We start from the raw sequence: 23,766 nt of genomic DNA on the forward strand, positions 1-23,766 counted from the left end.
AAACAAGACAATATGTTTTGCTTGTCTAGAAAATGCTTCTTGATATAAGAAATTTTATATATTTTGACTAGAAACAAGACAAAAAATCTAAGCAAGAAAAGCATTTTTTTTTTTGCAGTGTACTATTATTTCATTTTTATTTATTTTGCTAATATATTTTATATCACTCAAACTTCTTTTCTACATTTTGTCTTAATGCAATCTGTACATTTATTATATTTTTGTTTTATAAATTTGACTGCTGGACTGCTCCCTGATTGGAGGTGGTGGACAAATATGTGCAGATGTAATAATAATTTTAGTTAATTTATAATATTTTTAATACATTATTATTATAATAATATTAGGTAAAACTTTATTTTGATGGTCAATTTGAGTATCATCAGACTGCTTGATATCTGTTGATACTGCTCTTTCAACAGACATTTAACTGACTATAAGGAACTTTGATCAAACGGAACATCAAAATAAAGTGTGACCTAATATTATAATATTAAATAATATTTAATTACATTAAGTCTTATTTGTTTGACTCTCGCCATACAAAATATGATAGAAAACAATGTTATATATAGTTTATTGGTATAATTTATACTTCTAGATCAGGGGTCACCAACCCTGTTCCTGGAGAGCTACCTTCCTGCACATTTCAGTTGCAACCCTGACCAAACACACCTGTTTGTAATTATCAAGTGCTGCTTTAGGTACTATTAATTGGTTCAGGTGTGTTTGATCAGGGTTGGAACTGAATTCTGCAGGAAGGTAGCTCTCCAGGAACAGGGTTGGTGACCCCTGTTCTATATGTTTATTGGGGCCCCCAGATTTCCTTAGGTCCTAAGCAGCTGCTTACCTTGCTTATTGGTATTTGGTAAAGTCCGCCCCTGAATATATGAAAGTGTTTGCTATAGCTAACAATAAGTGACAAAAATACACTGCAAAAAATCCTGGTTGCATTCTTTAAGCTGAATTAAGTTAACCTTATGAGTCCATTGAACTTATATTATGTTAAACTGACTTAAAACAGCTTGTGTAACTTAAGTTAGTACATGATTACCTTAGTTTAATAAGTTACAATGACCTAAAAACATATGCTGTCAGGACTGTGTTGATGTTTTTTTATGTGTTGATCATTTTTATTCCAAATTTATGGAAAGCTGATAAAACAGAACATATGATGTTATCTATGAAAGTCTAACCTTTAAAAAAGTTATAACAGCAAAAGTAAAGATGTTTAAAGATTTTTACTAAATTGTCAAGCAGCATAACAATAAACTTCTTTAAAAAACTGTTGCTTTGTCTTTCTTTTTTTCACTTTCCTATTTCATAATATTAATTAAAGCATTCCAATAAGGGCAAAGCAAACCATTAAAAACGAAGGAGTAGGCTTAAAATCAACAGCTAAACTTATCAACATGTGTAAACTCTACATGAATTTGAGCACTATTAATAAATTATATTAAATCAAATTATAGCTCTTACATAAAAACTTTAAACACAAAATATCTTACCTAAACGTTTGTTTCTTTTGCCGATTTGGTACAGTATGATAAATATTGAAAATGTCAAAGTGAGAGACATCCACGGTTAAAGTATCTACTCAAGCAGTTATTTGAGATTCAAGAGTGGTGAGAGAACAAAGCTTGTTAAAAATGTTAATAATAAATAATGTATGCTTAAATTAGCCATTCTACTCCCTAAAATAAAAAAGATAAAACAAATTAAATGAGAAATTAAATAGAGAAAATGTGACGCTTGCCTTTGTTTCAGAAAAATGGAAAAACAGCTATCCTTTGCTAAAATGCCAATGTGTCATACACAGAAAAGATAAGTTTTTATCTAAGTCGTAAATATGACAGGTGTGTTTAAGTCAGTTTGGTCAGAGAAAGATACCGATGTGCAGTTTTCTACAGTGTGGTGTTTCTGTATTCAATTTAGGTTCTGCGGACTGATATATTCTGTCATGCACAAAAGAATGTATGTTGTAAATGCAACTTGGTTTATTGTAAATTATGAAAAATAATCATTTAATTAAGTTCAAACTCACAGATTACAGAGAATCAAGAGTTTCCCACCTTTTATGATTTTGTAGTGGAATTCTTGTGCTTTTAACTCATAAATATGATCTTTCCAAAATGACTTGAACAATAATAAATGCACTGACTGGTTTGCTCAAGTCTCTGTCATTTATATTGCGTATGTGCCTTAAAAATGGCAAACAGCATTCAACAACTAGTCCAAAAGAGACCACTTCAGAGCATGCAGCACTTTTTGCTGAAAACAGTGACACATTATTGTAGTCACAGACGTCCACATTGTGCTTGTTCAGATATTGTTTAAAAGGGAAACAAACATTTAAAGAGCCCCTATTCTGCATTGTAAAAGGTCATATTTTGGTTTTGGCTGATAGACATGTATAACGTATGCCAGCTAGTAGGTACTGTGCAGGTGAACCACATTCCTCTGACCTCTAAAGGTGCTCTAGTGACAATTGCTAGACGCCATAGTCTTTAGCCTCCTTGGGAAGAACAACTGACTCCCATGCGGAAGGTTGTTGGTTCTATCTCAGCTCAGAGTGGGTTGGGGGGTGTAGGAACGGCAGGGTTACACATACAAGCAAGGTCAAAAAACACTTTCATTCTCTTATAATATGCATTTATTTTTACCTAATTATCTCATTGACATCTATATGATTTGTTCAGCTATTCATTTGTTTCCAAAGCCCTCCTTAGCGTGATGCTAATCTGAGCTGATTGGTCCGATGACATAGTCTGTTGTGATTGGTCGATTGAGTTCAGCGCAAGACAGAGAGAAACGCCCACCACAGTTATGAAGTAGCAGAGAGTATGAGTGCCCAATTCAGGAATGCAATAAAGCAATGCAGTTAAAAACCAGCATATTACTTTACTCCTAAACCTAACCCCAAATAACAGCAGCACAGATTCAGTATTAATCCACACAGTGGCAAAAGATGAACTATTTTGAAAATTGAGCACATCGCACCTGTAAGGAACAGCTGATAGTGACTATAGCACAGACAAACAGCAGAGGATTGCCAGTTCAGAAACGCATTTAAATCGGTAAAGGAAGAGGCACGTGTCTTGTTTGTCTTGGTTTTGGATGCAATATGTGAATACCCTGTAAAGATTTAACCTGAGAGCTACAGCACAAGTACTTATCTATAATAGATAACTGATTTTAAGCTGTGTGGAGTCATTACAACTTACTATACACAATTACAATACACAATAAACACATATTATGCAAACTGTTTAGCAACAATTTTAATTACACTTACATGTTATGATCTGGAGGAAGAAGAAACTGGTATATGTGTACTGTAACAGTTATTGACAATCCCTATCAAAGTCTGACAAAGTCCCATACATAATAGTCTCTGCTGCTCCTTTATTGAATAACAAACAGCATTACAGCATAGGTTATATCAAAAATTAGAAAAATTACAGGAACAAACACAGCACATAGTTTGCTATGTGGTATTGTTGTGAAAATGAACAATAACCCTTTATTCCCCGTAGCCAAATCTCCATCTGTAAGTGATCGTCATCTTCGTGTCACGATCAGTTGCATGATCTCCCATGCTCCGCTAGTATCTGAAGAGGAAAGGCACGTTCACGTTTTACCGGATCTGGTAGTACATGTTTGGTGACGTTTTACATCGTCATGCTCAGGCAAAAGATCTGAACCCAGCAAGATTAATTTATTCGACTTATTCGATTTTGTTAAAGAATCAATAGTTTTAAACACGGTGCACTTTCAGATTAAACCCTCAGCTCGATGCTTTCATTCACTTAGTGCTGTATTTCACAATGCATGGAAGGTAGGCTAATTAAAAAAACATGACAACAAACAAAACAAAAAACTTAGAAAATACAAATGAATGCCAAATATGTTGTGAACAGCCCCCAAAGCTGCAGACTGAATTATGGAAGGAATCACTGTGTGCCTAAATAAGTTAAAAAAAACATTTTAAAGAAACAAAAAATAGCAGGTGTGAATAAACTGTCTATCAATACCATCATGATAACAATGTTTGTCCATCCACACAGAGAAATGCTCTCAGTCTCACACACATACACACGCGCGTTTTTAAATCACAAAATGAGCAATATGATTGGCCCGCGTCTTATGCTCTGCAAGCGGTCAACCAATCACAGTGTGCGACACTGCAAAGTGGGCAGAGCGTTTACGCGCACACTAGTCTCCTCTCAGGAAGAGCGGCTTTCAAGTGAGGGGGGGTTCTTTCTTACAGAAAGACAGAGCAAGAAGAGAAAGAGAGAGAGAGAGAGAGAAAGACAACACTGTGTCCCAACACTGACCCGTTACCAACACTCCTCACCACCATAAATATTGATGAGTGACAGCCATATCATTAATATCGTTGTGCTAAGGGTGTAAAACGACTCCAAAACACTTGAAGCGGCACTTGACTCTCATCCGCTAACCGCTGCTGCTCAGTTACAACATCTCAAAACACAAAATCTCTGATGTTGTAGAGAAGGATTTCAGGTAAGTTCCGCCTTTGACCGTCTTCTCGGGTGTACGGAAGATGATCTGGTTAGCTCATGGCTGTTGCAATTTGCTTTCTGTGTTAATTACAGCCGTTGTAAGCTGCCGTTCAGGAGGTGTTATGCTTTATTAATACAGGAGACATTAGCTAGCAGGCTAGCAGCAGCATCATCTTCTTCACCATCCTCATCATCACTGTGTGTGTCAACGATCATAGCGTTTGACAAAGATATATCTCTTTATTATTCATGTGCTGATTTAATCATAACACCGCCACATCAAGTCATCGGAAGGGCAGTGAACCCGGTCAGCAAGGTTATAAGAGAGTTCGGACAGGATTGAACTTGATAGTTTGGCTCGTGTTTTATTATGTCTTGCACCCGAGTCACGAGCGCTTTGTTGGAAACTTGTGCGCGCGCACAGGCACGCATGTATCTCCTTCACTTAATTGCACTTGTCCTAATTACACTGATCTGTCGAGATTGTGTCATTGCGAGATTCTGAGGGTTCCCACCTGTCTCGTGATTTCTAAATCAAGGGTGGTTGTCTGACCACATTGTTTTATTGTCAAATGTGTCCTGAGAGGTCAGGTGACAGTATTGACGCACCATGTTTGCCCTGTGTCTGGTTAGCCAAAGATGTGCTTTGAAAGATCAGTCCACTGTTTTTATGGTGTTTGTTATGATGGTTAAGCTGGCAGTTTGTATCTGTAGTTTATTGGTGGAACTAGCTATCTAAGCAGCTTTCAAGATAATAGTGCTCTTTGATTGAAAAGCGATGGGCAGATAAAGACACAAAACAGACTGACCGTGAAGATGTAAACAGGTGGTTGAGTGTTGTTTCCTGTATTTTGCAGGTTTGCAAACACACAACTTCATAGATTTCATAAACACAGCTAGTAAATACAGTAATTGTGCACACTACGAAAACCAAACGAATAAGAGAAATGCTACAAGATTTGTGGTTTGTTCACATTTAGTAGGTTTGACTCTATTAATATTGAGCTGTTCACTTGAATAAGTGTGAACGCTGCCAGCAAAACCTGCACCAAACTAGTGGACTGACTCCATCAAAATAAATAAATAAGGCTTGATTTTCTTCCAGACAAACTGCTTAAAATGTGAAAACAAAATGAGCTGAAGACATCTAAATAAACAAAAAAAAAAAAAAAACAAGGATATGATGGCACAAGTTTTGGCCATAAGAGGCAGAATGCTTAAACATACCCGGCCACAATATGTCTGACAGGATTTCCTGGCGCATTTGATATTCATGTACACATTTCTTACTGTGCGTTCACACCAAAGGCGGCGAGAGCGTCAAAGTTCGCTCAAAGTCTGCCTTCCCAGCTCCACCAGCGAGAGTGTAAAAATTTGCTGCATTGATCTTATATGTAAAGGAGCCATTGTAGCAAATCAGTTACATTCCCGCATAAAAACATGCTTTCTAGCGTGAAAATGATCAAGCTGTGGCATGTGGTGTGGCTTTACTTTACTCCATATGGGTCCATATGTCTAAAATATTCAATATTGTTTTGCAATATTGTCGTTATTTAGCATGAGATTCCTGCTTTTTAAAGAAACATAACATTAATGCACATCAACCTGCCAGTAACTTTAAAAAAAATGTATATCCCTGTAAGATAGAGCTGCACAATTAATCGTAAAAAGATCGCAATCTCGATTCGACCCCTAGACGATCTTAATCCAGCATTTCTACGATTCTGTCAATCATGATTTCAAGTTTAGTAGAGAAGCAATGGCGGCCGCACAAATCTTCACATTGTTTTACATACAATGTTCAGCAACGTGGACACCTCCAAATGGTGTTGAAAGAGTCACATACTGTATTTATTTATAAGATATAACTCACCCCAAAAATTTTATTTCTGTCTTCATGTAAGGTATTCGCGACCGCAAAATGCGGACACGTGACATGAGCTGACCGTAAGCTGTTACCACAGAGAGGGCGGGGGCGCACGCGCCTCTGAATCAGTCTACTTTAGTGAAAAGAACCTGCATAGGCTGTGAATTACAGGTAATAGAGTTTAACTTCAAATAACTTCAGTTTGTGGCACAGAGTGATCGTTTGGGAGCCGCGCGGGAAGTGAACGCTCTTAGTAGTGAAAATGAAGCCGAAAGCTCACACAGTGTTGCCAGATGTAGCTGACTGATTCCAGCCCCAGAAGTATCCAAACCCGCCGAAATGCAAAACCACCCATCCAGTCTTCTGTATTCATGAAAATCACGTCAGTGACAGATTTTAAGCAGAAAATTACAGATTGTAAGCATATGTCTCAAACACAATAATTCAACATCAGAACTATTATCAGCATTAATGACCAGGACAAATCTAAAGTCTGTTCAAGTCCACCATTCCAAGTCTATACAAAGTTTAGCATTTTAACCAACAGTACAGCTACACAAAGCCTATTGCTGTTTTACCACATGTTTGAGAATAACAATAAAAATAGCGCACTCATATTAACCTTTATTTTACATCTACAGAATCGTGAGAAAATCGTGATCTTAATTTAAGGCAAAAAAAAAAAAAAAAAAAATGTGATTCTCATTTTAGCCAGAATCGTGCAGCTCTACTGTAAGAAAACATCGTAGTTGGAAATCCAGTAATAATCAAACCCTTGGAAACAACTGTGGTCTGAACCAAAGTTCACAGAACTGTGTTTTCTGGACTCCTGTCAAGCGGTGGGGGTCCACATTTCGACTGGTTGCTGCTGAATTGCGTCACAGCTCATTAGCATAGTTGACTTGATTTCAACTCTCGGCGTCGATGCAACATGCCGCTCCTCGCCGCCAGCTCCCATTGAAAATAAATGACTTCCGACTATTTTGACGCTCTCGCCGCTTTTGGTGTGAACACACAGTTAGCTATTTATTATGAAGAAACTTTTATATGATATAAACAATCATTCATTATGAAATAAATGTATATGCACTTTAAAAATCAGCATTTGCGTTGAAGTAGTTGCAATAGTAGTAGTAGAACTGCATGCAAGGCAACATTCACACTGTTAACTCTCCAAACTGTTTTAAATATGTCAATTATCAGATTTTCTGTTTAAACTGAGCGTGGCCTTAAACTGACCAACATTCGCTAAAAAGAACGATACACAGAGTGTAAACTTTCTAGTGTGTGTGTATATATAATTTGAATAAGGCACAACATCAAAGTGTTTAATATGATTATAATTGCTGTATTTTTCAAGCTATAAATGGTTTGTTTGGCTAGTACTAATGTGCATTTAATTTTCTGATGCCTAAGATAAATGTTGTGATTGAAAACCCTGATCTGCATCTTTCTCTGCAGCAGTACCAGCCATCATGGAAAAGCAGATTTGAATTTAGCAGCTGATCTCAAAATAAACCTAACATTTTAGTGGTCAGATGCTACTCATTAAAGGGTTAATGAGGCAGTCGCCAAGAAGGAAGATTTAGTACGATTTAGTTTATAGTACATGCCAGTGCAGAAAGATGATGACTATCTATCAAAAATTATGCAGAAGTCGCATCAAATGGGACAACTGCAAAACACCTGATACCACATATGAAAGTGACACAAATCGAAATTGAAAAAAAATCTCCATGTGCTTTTTGCTATTCAGAATGTCATAAGAAACACTAGAGGTGAGCAATAAAAGACTATATTTAGGCCACTTTTCCCTATAATGTAAACGTAGTTTGGTGTATTATATACCTATTAGTAGGCCCACATGGAATCTGCACGCGCAGAGTTCTGCAGATTTCTGCAGATTTCTGCAGATTTTTAGCCCATCATTAATTCTGTTTATTTACATGAGTAAATGTGTGTAAATCTATATTTATTCAGTTTTTAAATTAATTTCAGTAATATTATTGACAAATATGAAAATGTACATCTGATTTATGCACAATGCAGTTTGTCCAGTAATATTTTCAGTCTTTTAGTTGAGATATTAAATGAGAGACTTGCTTTGTTTACCAAATAAAGTACATCTAATTGGATTTGCAATTTAAACATTAAATAAAAGTTTAAAAGATATTATTTTTTATTTCACATAGAAATTCGCAGATTTTTACAAAAATTCTCTGCAGAAATATAGCAAAAAACTTCCGCAGATTCCATCTGGCCCTGCCTATTAGAGCCAAATAGTGCTTAAACATTAAATTATCCAGCTTACACTTTGAAAATCAATAAACCAAGCTAATTAATCAAATGTGAGGCCCAGGTTGTGAGGTGCACCATTACACCCTTGTGTTTGCTTGCTCTTGAAAAGTAACAAATGTTTTTATTGATGCGGCTGGTTTTCATTAGGACACCTAATTCGATTTAGGTGAACTGTGGCACGATTTGTTATTCCAGGATGCAGAACTAGAGCCGGCTCGTCACACTTCATTTGAAATATACTGAATAAGATCATAATTGTGGCATTGTTTTCTTGTCCATTCAGCATGCAGTAAACACAGGCTGAATTGTACGGCCACCTGCCACAGTGTTGCACTAAGACCAAATGGCACTCTCAACAGCTTGTGATTGGAGGAGGCAGAAGTGTATCTATTTATTTATTTTTTGTTCATGGTCATTTTTCTCCAATGTGTTTGATAATCTCTTGCACGGCACTCAGACAAGCTGTTCTGTTTTGCTAAAATGAGTTAATGTGTAAAACTGTTATTTCATGCTCCTTGACTTGTTAATATACATAGCTTGTCAGGGCTCACTAAAGATGGTCTGCTGGAGTGAGGCCAGTGTGAGAGTGTTTCAGACCAGTTTACAGAACAGTCATTTGCCATTTTGGTGCCAGTGCTGGGTTGTAAATGGATTTTGAAATGCTTTGCTAATTTAAATGTTTGGGTTTCAGTATTGTGTATGGGATTGTTGTAGGCTTGTCCGGTATAAGATTCTGACTGTATCTGACTGACCTTGGATAAAAAGATCACTGTTTGACAGTATTGTGATTACTGCTGTAAAATATATTCTCTTTAAATGTGTGGGTAAAAAACAACAACTTTTTCCTTCTTTGAACAATATATTTTATTTTAAGAAACATTCAAATGAATCATTGACTTCTGCTGTCTTCATTAGTTTCTAAAACACAGATTTTTTTACAATTTAAAATGGCATCTTTGGATCTTTTTTGCTGGAGATACCTTTGTCTTAAAACTCAAAAAAAAAAAAAAAAAAAAAAAAACCTTATGTATACCACAGGATTGGTACAGCGGAAAGTTTTGGTGATTTTAAAAGCTTGACTTTTCCAAATCGTGGTATACCTTGAAAACGGTTATCGTCCCATAGCTAGTTTTGAGCTGGTTTGTCTCTGTCTGAAATGATCTGTTCTTGCTGATTAACACACAAGGTTTTACCAAAAATAGACTTATGTTCTTAATTAAACCATCAGTAAGATTGTGTTGCATTGTATTGTTGATTGTTTTTATGGATTATTTTTCATTTGCATTAGAGTTTAAGAACTTCCAGGTTATTGTTGCAAGAAAAAAAGTATTTTTGCATATTTGCTAGCACTGCCAATAGTAAGAATAAAAATATTATAATTACTGGTATTCATTCATTTATTTTATTTTCCGCTTATTCCTTTTATTTATCAGGGGTTGTCACAGCGGAATGAACCACCAACTTATCCAGCCTATGTTTTATGCAGCGAATGCCTTTCCAGCTGTAACCCAACACTTGGAAACCCTCATACACTCTTCCAATTACACTACGGCCAATTTAGCTTATTCAATTCCCCTTTAATGTATTTTTTATATAATAATACTAATACTAATAATATGTTATATTATATACTATAATATAGTATAATATCCATTAATTCATTTTCTTTTCGGCTTAGGCCCCATATTAATCAGGGCTTAATCACAAAATTGTTAAGTATAACATTAAAACAATCAGGCTTATCCTGCAAGTGAGCAAAATAAACAATAAAATAGTTTGACAATCATTCATTAGCACAAAACTCATGGCTGTGACACAGGTATTAATTATTACAGTTGAAGTCAGAATTTCCCCAATTTCTTTTTAACGTAGAGATTTTTTTCATCGCATTTCTAAACAAAGGCTTAACTAGGTTAATTAGGTTAACTAGGCAGGATAGGGTAATTAGGCAAGTTATTGTATAATGATGGTTTGTTCTGTTGACTATCAAAAAAAAAAGCTTAAAGAGGCTAATAGTTTTGACCTTAAAATGTTTTTTAAAAAATTAAAAACTGCTTTTATTCTAGCCAAAATAAAAAAAATTAAGACTTATTCCAGAAGAAAAAATATTATCAGACATACAGTGAACATTTCCTTGCTCTGTTAAAGGGGGGCTAATAATTCTGACTTTAACTGTATGTAGCTAAAAAAAAAAAAGCATCTTTTATTATGGGGCAACTGTCTCAGCTGAACAAATCCTTATTACTAAGCCCATACTTATTATCTAAACTATTGTTTATAGTCCTATAGTGCACTACAGATGCAACTGAGCAGTGTTTTGCAGACTTGCAACATTAAGTGACATTCTCTTCACAAATAGACTTATCTTAAGCACAATGGCTTAGCTTTACAGTTGCTCCATAACAGCGACTCTCAGCACCATCTGCCTCGGGTTACGTGCTTATCTAACAGGCTGAGAGAAAGTAAAAGAGAATCAAACAGTCTAGGATTATCACATGAGCATTCAGTCGTCCACAGACCTCAGAGCTGATATCGCTGTTTAACAAAACTCTTACAGCCACAATCATGCCTTATAATGAACAATGCCTAACACCGACACCACCACAGGTTTCTGTTTGTTGCGGCACATTATTGTCGGAGACTCTGATGCGGATAGAATAACTCTCAATTTGTTATTCTCTGATGATCTTGTTATTTCAGCGTCATGCTACAAAAAAGAGAGTGTGTGGGAGTCTTAACAGTGTAGGAGAAAGCTATTAGTAATCATTCTTCACTGGCCAAAGGGCATGAGAGGACTCTCAAGGGTATCACAGAGCAGCTATGTAAACTGTTGAACAAAATCAGTGTCACACTGACTCACAGCTGTGCTCATTTTTCACCCCTGAAGGCGACGGCCTATTGTATTTGCTGTACATATAGGCCTGGCTCGGCTTTTGAAAACAGGTTAAAGCGCAGCACAGACTTCCCATCGCAAAGGCAGTTCATCACACCTTTTATAACTTGTTTGTTGAATATGTTGCATTCGGAGTGCCTGTCATTTTCATCATTTTCCATAACAGTGTAGATGTATGATGGTGTTGGGTCACTTTTGGATTTGTTTTTTACTGCTGAATGTGGATAAATATGACGCACAGTGCCTGTTCACTATGTGAGTTGACCCAGCCTGATCTCACGAGAAAACGTAAGTATTTTACGTTTTGCCAGTTTAGTGGCTAATTCGTATGTATTCGTACGAGTTCAGTCGTACGAAATGGTACGATTTTAAAAAGGAGGCGTGGCACCTGACCCCACCTCTAACCCCAACCGTCATTGGGGGATAAGCAAATCGTACTAAATTGTACGAATTAGATCGTACGAATTCATACGAATTAGCCACTAAATGAAAAAGTTACGAATTGCCGTGAGATTGTGTTGGTTGACCTGATTGTGATATAATTTGGTTTTGTTCAGGTCACTTTTTAGTTTGTTGAAGGTTATTTTTTAAAATACTTTAGTAAGTTGTTAATTTAATAATAAGTTTGTTAATAAAAATAGGGCCGCCTTGTCTACTTTGAAATTAATAATGCTCTAAATATATAGTATAATTCATTCATTTTCTTTTCAGCTTAGAGCTCCACACAGAAATGTCAACTGATCCAGCCGGGGCTCGAACCAGTGACTTTCTTACCCACTGCGCCACCGTGCTGCCCTTGTATAGTATAATATGACCATATATATGACTTATTATTATTATTATTATTATTTTTATTATTATTATTTAATAATATAGTATAATTTTCCCTTATTTTGGGTGTCAAAATACAATTAAAATGAACCCAATATAATTTAATGCATTTTATAATATATTATATAATGTAATGTAGTATAATGTAATGTAATATAATACATTATAATAGGATATAATAGCATATAATAGCAATTTCCTCTTTGTTTTCTTTTTTTTTTTATTGTGGGCTCTCCGCATAGTTCTGTTGCGCAATTCTAATTGGGCAGAATTAAAGTGTGCTTACTTAATTGGCTAACAAGACTATCACACACAGGCAGCAGTCACTCATTTGCTCTGGGATGGGGGAAATTAAATAATAAATATATATATTTCATATTGCAGCCTCTTGCGATTTAGCTTATCACAACACTTTAATTTGCGATTGCGGTTTGATTTCGATTAATCACACAGCCCTATTATCTAATATAGTTGTCATTTTGCATAATTGTGTTATGATTTAAATTAATGCAATGAAAAGTATATAGTTTGATATTTATTATGTAATAAAATAAATTAATTGTAATAAAATGTAATTTAATCCTGTGAAAAATTTTTTTTAATGTAATATAATATTTTCATTTATTCATTTTCTTTTCGGCTTAGTCACTTTATTAACCTGAGGTCGCCACAGGGAAATGAACCGGAAACTTATCAGCATATCCTTTACGCAGTGGATGCCCTTCCAGCTGCAACCCTTCACTGGGAAACACCCATACACTTCCATTCACACACATGCACATCTCAGACAATTGAGCCTACCCAGTTCACCTATAAAGCATATCTTTGGACTTGTGGGGGAGACCGGAGCACCCAGAGGAAAACAATAAAATTTTTTCTAATGATATATTAATATATTAGTAATTGTGACAGTCCTACACATTAGATAACAGTAACTTTATATTTCTAATAATTATTCAAAGTCTTTAACTGCAGAGTTAAAAATAATGCAACAAAGGAGCAGTAACCTTCAAGAAGCGGTCACCTTTAATTTGGACAGGATAGTGGAGGTTACAGATAGTGAGTATTGGGAGCAGAGAGAGGGGAAGGGTTGCAAAGGACCTCAGGCCAGGAATTGAACTCGGATCACCGTGAGCACCATGGTGCTATACTTAGATGCACTTAACCACTAGACCATTAACAGACTAAGTTAATGTTGTTGACCTGACATTAACAAGCTTGAACATTTACAGTGACAGACAGCATAACTTCTGACTTGTAAGAAACATCATTGTCCATTCATAAAGACACAAAAATAGTTAGCATTCTTTAATGGGCCATGAAACCCCCTTGTTTCAGCAGGGTGTTTTACCACCTCTACTTTGGAAAAAGTCGGGAAAGTGGGAGTGTCCTGTTTAGGGAGGAGTGTCGGAGAAGCAAAAGAGGGAGGGTCTGTAAAAAAAATTGCATAAAAATAGGAGTGTTGATTTGGGCGCATGCTGATTTTCAAAGAGTCAAAACGCACACACACACACACATGGGAGAAAAACAGTGATTGTGTTCACATGGACATCAGTAATCGAAATATTTGACAAATTATTAAATGGTGGACTTTAACTGCAGTTTGGCTCTTTCATTCAGGGAATTCATTCATGCTCCTCGTGACAAACGAGATATTTGATTCGAGGAATTGCTGGAAGCGTGTGTTTTTCATGCCATGTTTGTTACCGCACAGCGAATGAGAGAAAAAAAAAAACCCACCGCATTTCCCATTTCCACACGCAAGTCCAGCTGTGCTCTCATAGAGAGAAAATGAAAACAAAAGCTTCACTGCAGCAAATTTTAAAAGCAACACTGCACACTTGTTTTGTCAACACAATGTGGCGTCTCACTGCCGTCTGAACACTGTAACATTAATAAATATTAATGAAGTTGCACAATAGAGCGTGCTGATTGGTTTAAACCAAGTCTTACTCATGCATTAATGCAGCACACTCAGAGACGTAATAAGGCACTCCCAGGTACAGAGGTCCAGTCTACACACTGGAATACACGCTAAGATCTCATAGCTGTGATGCAGCTTCAAAAATTCGTTTCAAACTGGAAGTACGAATTTGCTCGAAATAACGTCAAAACAACCAATTTTCACTTTTTAGTGAAATATATGTGCCCTAACAGTTTTTTAAGCAGCATGAGACACATACGACTGTCAACAGCTCAAAAAATGTGTTTTGGTGTTTCGTGACCCTTTAAAGGATAATTGATTTTCCTTTACTAGCACAGTTAAGTGCTGAACATCAGCAGTGATATGAGAATCCTCGCTGCATTATTCAGATCAAGCTGTCTTGTGCAATCCCAGATTCTCCTAGTCTTTCAGGACAGAGGCTGCAATCCGGGAATTGGTGAAAACAGTAGTATAATCTGGTTAGTTTTTTTTGGCATGGCGCGAATCCATCTTTTGAGCAAGAGTGTGCTCAGCATCCACCCAAGAGGGCAATTTGGGGCAGCTGCTGCCAGGGCCAGTGTGAAGCAATCATGGGGAGAGCAGTAAATAATGGGTTGTAAATGGAAGACATTTCCTATGAAGTGTCAGTCAGGCGACTGGAGGGGAGATCCCATGTGGATGCTGGTGTGCTCTCACTGCCTTGCTTCTCCGAGCTGATTTGTCAATATTTAGGCAGGGAGAGGCAGCATTTACATAATGCTCCATCACTCTGACACACTGCTCCGTTTGATCCCAGCCTTGATTCGTGTCAGATAGTTGACCAACCTGGCGTGCAGCACAGCACACACTCGGATATGTGTGATAGTGCTGTGACATTTGGTACAGGGAGAAACAACGGAGGCAAAAGATGAGCTAGATTTTCATTTTTTACTGAAATCTTTTCGCTTTAAATTAAGTCTGATATTAGAAAACCAGTCTTAGCCTCTTTTGTTTTAAAAGGATTGCTATCAGTTAAAGGAATAGTCAGGGATCATATACGCTTAGTTGAGAGCTTTTGTGCCTCGCCAAGATGTCTATTTTAATAAGGTGTAATAAAAGATGTTATGATGACTGTTAATGTGATTTGTGTGGAAAAACGATTACTTGCTGTCCTTTTTTGTGTGAAGTTGTCAGATTTTACACCGTGTTGCCATGATGATGCAAACATCATAAACCTTCAAATAAAACTGTAAAACAATGTTTTGAACTGCTCGCAGCTGTTATTAATACACAATTTTAATAGACCATTGTAAATGCTTGTCTATATTTTATAAGCTTCACATTTCTGCTTCTAAATCTTCCAAAAATGGGGCCCATTTTTGTACATTGCGTCTTAATGTGCTGGTTTTAAAAGTAATGTTTCAAAACACAATAATACCAGTTTGCACACTTTTATCACCTTTATACACTATCATATTTAGTTATCTTTTGTTTACAGCAGGTTAATTTCAAACCATTCTTGTTGCAAACTTGGTAAGATGTTTGATATTGTATTTTCAATGTGTATTATATTTGTCTTAGTCATATACTGCACTTGAAGAGATGGAGCTCATGTGGATCCTTTCTTGGTAACCGATCTTGAGGCCTGTTCACACACCAAACAAGATAACTAAATATAATTAATATAGAGTTGTAAAATTCAAGTTTTATTATTAGAACTGTTATAGAGTATCTATTATAATGTATTAATAGAATAAAAAATAGGACAGATTTTCAGAATGATTTTTAAATTAATTTGTTTTTATCAATTTTGTCTTCAGAAAGAAAAGCAAAGTTTAGATTATTATAACAATAAAGATGTAGAGAAACAATATCACTTTTATCATTTTTTTTACTTTGCTAATAACCAATAAAAGGCTGACAGTCAGAATCAATTGAAACCTAAAGGGCTCATGCTGTTTGTAGCTGCAGACGACAATGTTATGGAACAGCTTGCCGCTTCATGTTAAACCTTCTTTTCAATGATTATTTAAAGATAATCACCATCTAAAAACAGTTGGCTTTAAAAATTAAAAAAATACATAGTTATGCATAGGCCTGTCACAACAATCAATATATTGACTTATCGTGCAAAACTTGAAGAGGACCTCAATTTTTTGCCATTGCAATATATATATTTACAAATTCACAAATAATGTTAAAGCCATTTTATAATGACATTAACTTTCTACCTCCCAGGTGTCAACGTTTAGAATTGGACATTTACCCAATAGGACATTTAATAGTAAATATAATAGGAAATCTACCTTTTTTAACATCAAATTACAGAATTGAAATAACCTTAGGAATGCAAAGTATTTTAAAGTGTTTTGGCTATTTGCATTATTATGCTGTTTTATAATTATTGCATAATCAGGAGCATAAATCGATCTCAAAATGACAATAATATCGCTTATTGCAACAATTTCTGTGACAATATATCGCACAACAAATCCCCCTTATTGTGACAGGCCTAGTTATGCAAGCCAGGCTAGCAAATTGAAGTATAAAAGTAGCTCTGGTATCCAGAGTTTCATAGGCTTTGTGTTCCCTCCTTTGAAAAATGCAGTGGAAAATAGTTTGCTTTTAATTTCATTACACTGTCTACGGTTGTAAAATTAGTTTGATAATATTACTAATACATTTTAAAATAAAGATTCACTGGTCAGATCAGGGTATTAGCACACTGAGGACATCTGCTGGTTGCAGGAGGTAATGCCAAATGAACTATTCAAAGATAAAACTCCAAATATATATTTTTTATTATCGTTTGTGGGTGTGGATAAAAAGATGTTTATCATTTATATTTATAGTCATCATGCTTAATGTAAATTTAGATCTAAACACTGTTATCATGTCAGAAAAACAAAACAAAAGAAATCTCAGTACTCAGATGATATAACATGCAGTCTTTAAGTTTTAGTAATCATTCTAAACCATATTTCAATCTCAGTCATTGCTAGATTTAATATAAAAAGTTAATTAGCCAACTGGCGGGTAACTCTTTCATGCCAGTCACATTTGGCACTTGATGAGTGTTAAGTTTATACCCTGTCAGTATGCAATGACTCTATAGTGCAATAACCAAAAATGAACATTTACTCATGATTTACTCACACTCAAGTGGTTCTGAACTTAAAACCTGAAACAAGATATTCTGAAGAATGTTGTATTAAAAACAGCCATTGGCATTTATAAAAAATGCTATGTGAATGGCTGTTTTCCCCCAGCATCCTTCAGTATATTTTCCTTTGTGTTTAACAGAAGAAAGAAACTCAAACAGGCTGTTTCAGATAAACAGGTAATTAATGCATCTTTTTTAGGTAAACAATCCCTTGTACTATACCAAGTATTTCTTCATGACATTAAGCTGAAAGTTAGTTTCTCATGTAAAGAGATGTCTTCAGCCTAATTTACCTTTTACCTTGCTGGTCATCAATCTCACCTCCTCTTTGTAGTCTGTTACCGATGGCTGCCATCTACGTGGCCAAGTAGGTCATTCTTTATGCTGCTGTTGTTCAACTGTAAGGTCTGCTTTGATTTGCAAAGACAGCGTGACTGCAAATCACCCTTGTTTGTTGGAAATCCATGATTCCTCCTTGAAAGGTCTGATGCCCTGGACAATGCTGTCATGCTCTTTGTGAAGAGCTCTTGATGGCCCATTCAAATTCTGTGTACTCATTAAATTTAACAGTCTGACAACACACATTGACAGCACGCATAACAATCCAGCTCTTTCATTCTTCTCAAAAGATGTTTTCTGTTGCGCACTCGTGTGTGTGCGTGCTTGCGTGTGGATGTTTGTGTAGCACAAATGCCAAAAGCGGGTAATTGGCTGCAGCAGTGCTTTCTGCATCTGTTGTTTTAAGATATTAGGCTGACACTCAGGGCAGCCTGGCAGAAATGAGACAGGCCCTTCTTTCTTCCTCTCTGACATCCAGAGGCTCTGTGTGTCTTGAGCAGGGGCTGATTTCCTTGTGTGTGTTGACAGTTTTCGAGAGAGTCATGCAAATGTAGTGTACATCATTTTTTTTTTTTGTAGCGTCTAAGAGGAGAGGAAAACAAGCAGTAAGACATGCTGCGGTTGTGCTGCAAACTGTGTAGCTGCAGATACATTTTTTTGTAGTCTAATCATTTCTGCAAATGTAATAGATATTTGATCATCGCACAGTCAGTGAGTGGAGATGTTGTGTATCTTTATTACACTGGTCTCTGGAGTAGTTTGAAGGGTCTGGTTATAGGCATAAAAAGAAAATAGAAAATATTGGTTAAAAATGTGAAGACTGCTGAATGAGGGACAATGCAGAAATGTAGAGGGAGAAATAACTGTTAATATATGTCAATGTAGCAGTTTATGCAAACAAAAAATAAATATATTAATATTTAATCATTCCACTTGTGTTTTACCTCAACAAATCAGCCTATCAATCAGTAAGTAGATGAAAAATTAACTTGACACACACACACACACACACACACACACACACACACACACACACACACACACACACTCTCTCTCACACACACACACACACACACACACACACACACACACACACACACACACACACACTCTCTCTCACACACACACACACACACACACACACACACACACACACACACACACACAAACACACACACACACACACATACATATATATATATATATATATATATATATATATATATAAATATATATATATATATATGATAACCTTGGATAAAAGTATCACGATTTCACGGTATTGTGATTACTGTTCTAAAATACGTTCTTTTTAAATGTCTGGGTAAAAACAAAATCTTTTTTCTCTTTTGAACAAAATCTTTTTTATTTTGAGAAATATTTAAATTATTTTGGAGCAGTAACCATGTCAGTTTAAATGAATTACAGTACTAGAAGTTTAAAAAACGTCTATATCCTGCTAACGTTTGAGCGCGTTCTTAAACGCTTCTGATTTGCCATTGTGTTCACATGCTCAACAGAAGTGACTGTGATTTGCCATGAAGGTCATCATATCAACCGCTGTCTACCGAGTGAAAACACAGATACAGGGACACAGGAGTGTTTTAAATCCACGAAGATCAGTCGATTCATCAGCGGGTCGTTTGTATGTCAGCTCATAGACAGACCAACTGATCTTCGTGGCTTTAAAACACTCCAGTGTCCACTTAATTGTATCTGTTTGCACGAAATGTACATTTAAAAAATTTCTGTACCAATTGGTCCCGAAAATTCAGTATCTTGATAACACTAGAAGTAATAATTATTATTGTTATTATTAGGAAAGGTTTTATTTTTATTTTACTTTATTATTTAATTTTCATTTATTTAATATCTACTTTGAATTGTAATTAAGTATCCATGTAATTATTGGGATAACCTAAAGTCATCTGACCAAAATGAAGCCCTTCAGAGTGACATAAAATCCATCTGCTTCACATTGAGGTCCTGATCACACCATCAGGGTTTATTCTACTAAACGACCAGCTGTCTGCATGTTATCCTTTAGATATATTGACGTCTCACAGGCCAGTTCTTTTAGTATTCACACAGTTATGAAAAGCTTACAGTTGAAGTCGGTGGTTTATAATGGCATAAAAAGGGTCAAGAGTCAAAAGCAGTCAAGCGGTGACATTTTGCCTTTGTAATGCTGAGTGTGTTATGCTGCGGCTGTGTGTTTCGCCATGTAGCAGGGACCAGACACCAGCAAGCAGTTTAACGTAACATGCTCAAGACTTATGGGACCCTTCTCCAGATTGCTCCAAGATGTCCTCCCAGATCAGACACAACTGTGTGTGCAATGGGAGTCATCCTGTGGAATTGGGAAAGAAGCAGAGACACTGATGATTTTTAAAGCAAAGCCGAAGCAGATGTTTGGAAATGAAAGTACCAAAGACTTACCAAAGGCTTCCATGACGTGCACTGAGAGCAGGGAAAGGGGTGCGGGGAGCAATTAACAGACTGTTTTAAGAGCGAACCACTTGGCTGCTGTCAGTAGAAAGGGTGGAAAATAAGATGGCATCTTGTAGGAGCCGTGTTGGCCCGTCCCTGCTGGCTGAGAAGTCACAGTGCTGATTAGGTAAAAGATTGGCTGCTGTAATGACATGGAATGAACATTGCACAAACACGGTCTCTGCATGCCGGCGCTTTATTGACTCGTTCCTGCAGCTGCATTGAGCTGAAGGCCCATATGAAATGTGCTTTTTACATTTGAATTCTGTTTTTTTTTTCTGAATACCATACATTTTTCTTGTTTGAATTTTCTGTGATTCTTTCTTTCTGGGCTTCATTTTAATAATTCACTCACTCATCACTGACTCACTATGTTTATATGAGCATTAGAAATGAAATTATTTGCCTTAATCTGAGTAAAACAATAAAAAGATTAAGGTGTTTACATGAGTTGCTTTTGTAATAATATTTTTCCTGGTTTTCACCTTTAATGGATAGGACAGTAGAGAGTATTGACAGGTAAGCGTGAAGAGCAGAAAGAGGGGGAGGATCAGCATAGGACCTCGAGGTTGAAATCCTACTCAGGCCGTCGTGAGCACTGCGTAGACATGTCGATGCTCTAACCACTACACCACTGGCATTTTGAATGTCCCCGTTTTGGATGTTATAATACATAGTTTAAATAATGTCATGGCATCATCGTTCAATGATATTTTCTCAGGCGTTTCACACAACAAGGCGTTTCGTTTTTAATTTTGTGACAAGTTCGACCGCAGTTAATTTTATGCACTATGCATGCAAATACTATTCTTAAGCAACAGGCTACCTCTACCAACTTTTTGTTCATGCCTTTGCGACAAAATCACTTCAGAGTCAAGGCACTTCATAATGTCTGTTGCTCGGCATAGTCGGCATGTTTCCCACTTGCATCAAAAATTGAAGCCAATTTCATTTGTTTTTCGTCAAACGCCTGACAATTGAACTACAAAACATAACTAGTAAAAGCACTACAAAACAAATGAAATGGATGATAGAAAACAAAATGTTTGATATGATGCAAATGATAAAAAACGATAAAAATTATAAAAATTTGCAGCTACTGTACTATATTCTGAATGAAAAAAAAAATGAATTAAATGTTATTTTACCAAAAAAATACAATAACTAATGATTACAGAAAAAAATTACCTGTCAATTACTACAAATTTAATAAAGTATTTTTTGTAATCGATTAAATTGAATAATTTGATTTTAAGTTTCAGTCTTGAAGGTGCAGTGCTGGATAAAAGTCTCTTCACATTCCAATAGTTATGATTAAAGTAAATAATCTAAATGTATTTATATGTATTTTTATATTGTGGGTAAGGCATACAACAAAAAAAATTTCATCCAATTAAATATTGTTGGGCCAACATTTCTCATAATTCTGATAAGTAGCCCAAATTGTCTGTCAACAAATGTAGATTTGTACCACGACGCATTTCTGCTGGCGCAGATCCGCAATTTGCATGTACATGCGTGCAACTGAAAACATGCTAGATATTATACAGTTTTTTGTTTAGTATTGCAGTATTATAAAATGCTGTAATGTCTTCTAACTGGCGAATGACATGAACTAGTGGGCTGTCTGCTGTCATCTTTTTAGGAGGCGTGGCTTTGGATGGCAGGGGGGGGACTGTGTTTCAAAGATATTCAGCTAACCCGTTAGCCTTTTTGGCAGATCACCTATACTGCACCTTCAATGTTAATTTTTTTAGTTGATGCCTAATAACGCAATAAAATCAATAGCTAATAGTTAATTTTATTAGTTCATAACTAGGCCTACACAGAGTCTGCGCGTGGAGATTTCCGCAGATGTTTAGCCCATCATTGAGTCTACTTATTTACTTAAGTAATTGTGTGTAAACTTGTGTAATTTCAGTAAAATTGTTGTCTAAAATTAAAATATTCATATGATTTATTTACAATACAGTTTGTAAAGTAATATTTTATGTCTTTTAGTAGATGTATTATATGAGAGACTTGCTTTGTTTACCAAATAAGTGGATCTAATTGGATTTGCATTGCAAACATTAAATAAAAGTTAAAAAGTTATTTTTTTTATTTCACATATTAAATTTTTAGTTACGATACTCCCAAAATCATTCTGCAGAAATAGCTAAAATTGTCTGCTGATTCTGTCTGCCCCTATTCATAACAAATAAAATTTAATTGTATTTTTTGTTAATGTTAAAATATAGCTATTTGGCTGTTTCTCACTGTTGGTTTTAAAGCATTACCTAACATTTACATTACAGTAAAGTAATACCTATAAAACGCCATCAACCTTTTGCAAGTTAATTTGTTTAAAACATTTATTTACTCTGAACCTGTATGTACAATAAAGCAATACACTTATACTTTATGCACAAGTATTTTTTGATTATTATGCCTGTTAAGAGTGGCATGGTGGCTTAGTGGTTTGCACTGTCGCCTCACAGCAAGAAGGTCACTGGTTTGAGTCCCAGCTGGGCCATTAGTAGTAGCAGAACAACCCTTTGCAGTTCATGAAATACAACACTTTTATCTGTGAAAAGGGCAATAATCAAATTAAGCATATTATGACAGCGTGCTTACTTCATGCAGTACACACATTGTGTGTATAATTAAACCTTTTGTGCTGTCCGTAACAGTACTTTTGCGCATGCGGGACAGTTTAGAACTATCTTTTCACTCTGCAAATCTGACACTGGCCGCATTTATTACAGCAGTGTGAACAGTGATGCAAAAAAAATCTGATCTGAAAAAAAATCAGGTTTGAGCACTAAGCCTCGCAGTGTGAATGTAGCCTAAGTGAATCAGATTAACTAAATTATCCTAAATTGAACTTTGAAAGTGTGTGAATGCGAGAATGTATGGGTGTTTCCCAGTGCTGGGTTGGAAGGGCGTTCGCCTCGTAAAACATAAGATAGTAAAACATATAATAGTTGGTGGTTTATTCTGTTGTGGTGCCCCCTAATAAATAAGGGAATAAGCCGAACGAGAATGAATAAACGTACCTGTTAAAGTAAACTTTTTTTGCAGCTTATCATAATACCGTATATCATGATAAAAGCTTTTTTATCAATTAATCGCAAAAAGAAAATTTGATACTGGCAGAAGCCTATACTCTAGAAATAAAGTTTATGTTTTTACCATGAGCATTGCACACACATCTGATTATGTGTTGTAAAGCAAAGGTATCATTCATTCAGAAACATGCAGAACAGGCAGATCTCGTATTTAAAAAGTCTCTTTGTTGATTTGATATTCAAATTCAGTTTATAATTTGGTCAACGGCACTACTTTTGATGAATTTATCCGTAATGTGCTAAATTCCATTACCTTTCTTTTCACACAACTAATTCTGTTTTTATGACTAGACTATGCGATTCTGTTCTTATTTTCCACATCTGAAAAAAGCATAGGGCCCTAGAG

The 23,766-nt window shown here is 35.9% G+C and overlaps 1 protein-coding gene across 5 annotated transcripts in view; it reads left to right on the forward strand.

The window, feature by feature from the left end:
* The first annotated feature begins 4,244 nt into the window (after window positions 1–4,244).
* rerea (arginine-glutamic acid dipeptide (RE) repeats a) overlaps window positions 4,245–23,766 on the forward strand; it is a 238,223-nt gene continuing 218,701 nt past the window's right edge. For all 5 annotated transcript variants that reach the window (XM_073938963.1, XM_021469958.3, XM_073938965.1 and 2 more), the window contains exon 1: window positions 4,245–4,527. The gene's annotated coding sequence lies outside the window, so the exon portion shown is untranslated. The remainder of the gene's footprint in view (window positions 4,528–23,766) is intronic.

This window comes from Danio rerio, chromosome 23 (assembly GCF_049306965.1).
Source record: "Danio rerio strain Tuebingen ecotype United States chromosome 23, GRCz12tu, whole genome shotgun sequence".
NCBI lineage: Eukaryota > Metazoa > Chordata > Actinopteri > Cypriniformes > Danionidae > Danio > Danio rerio.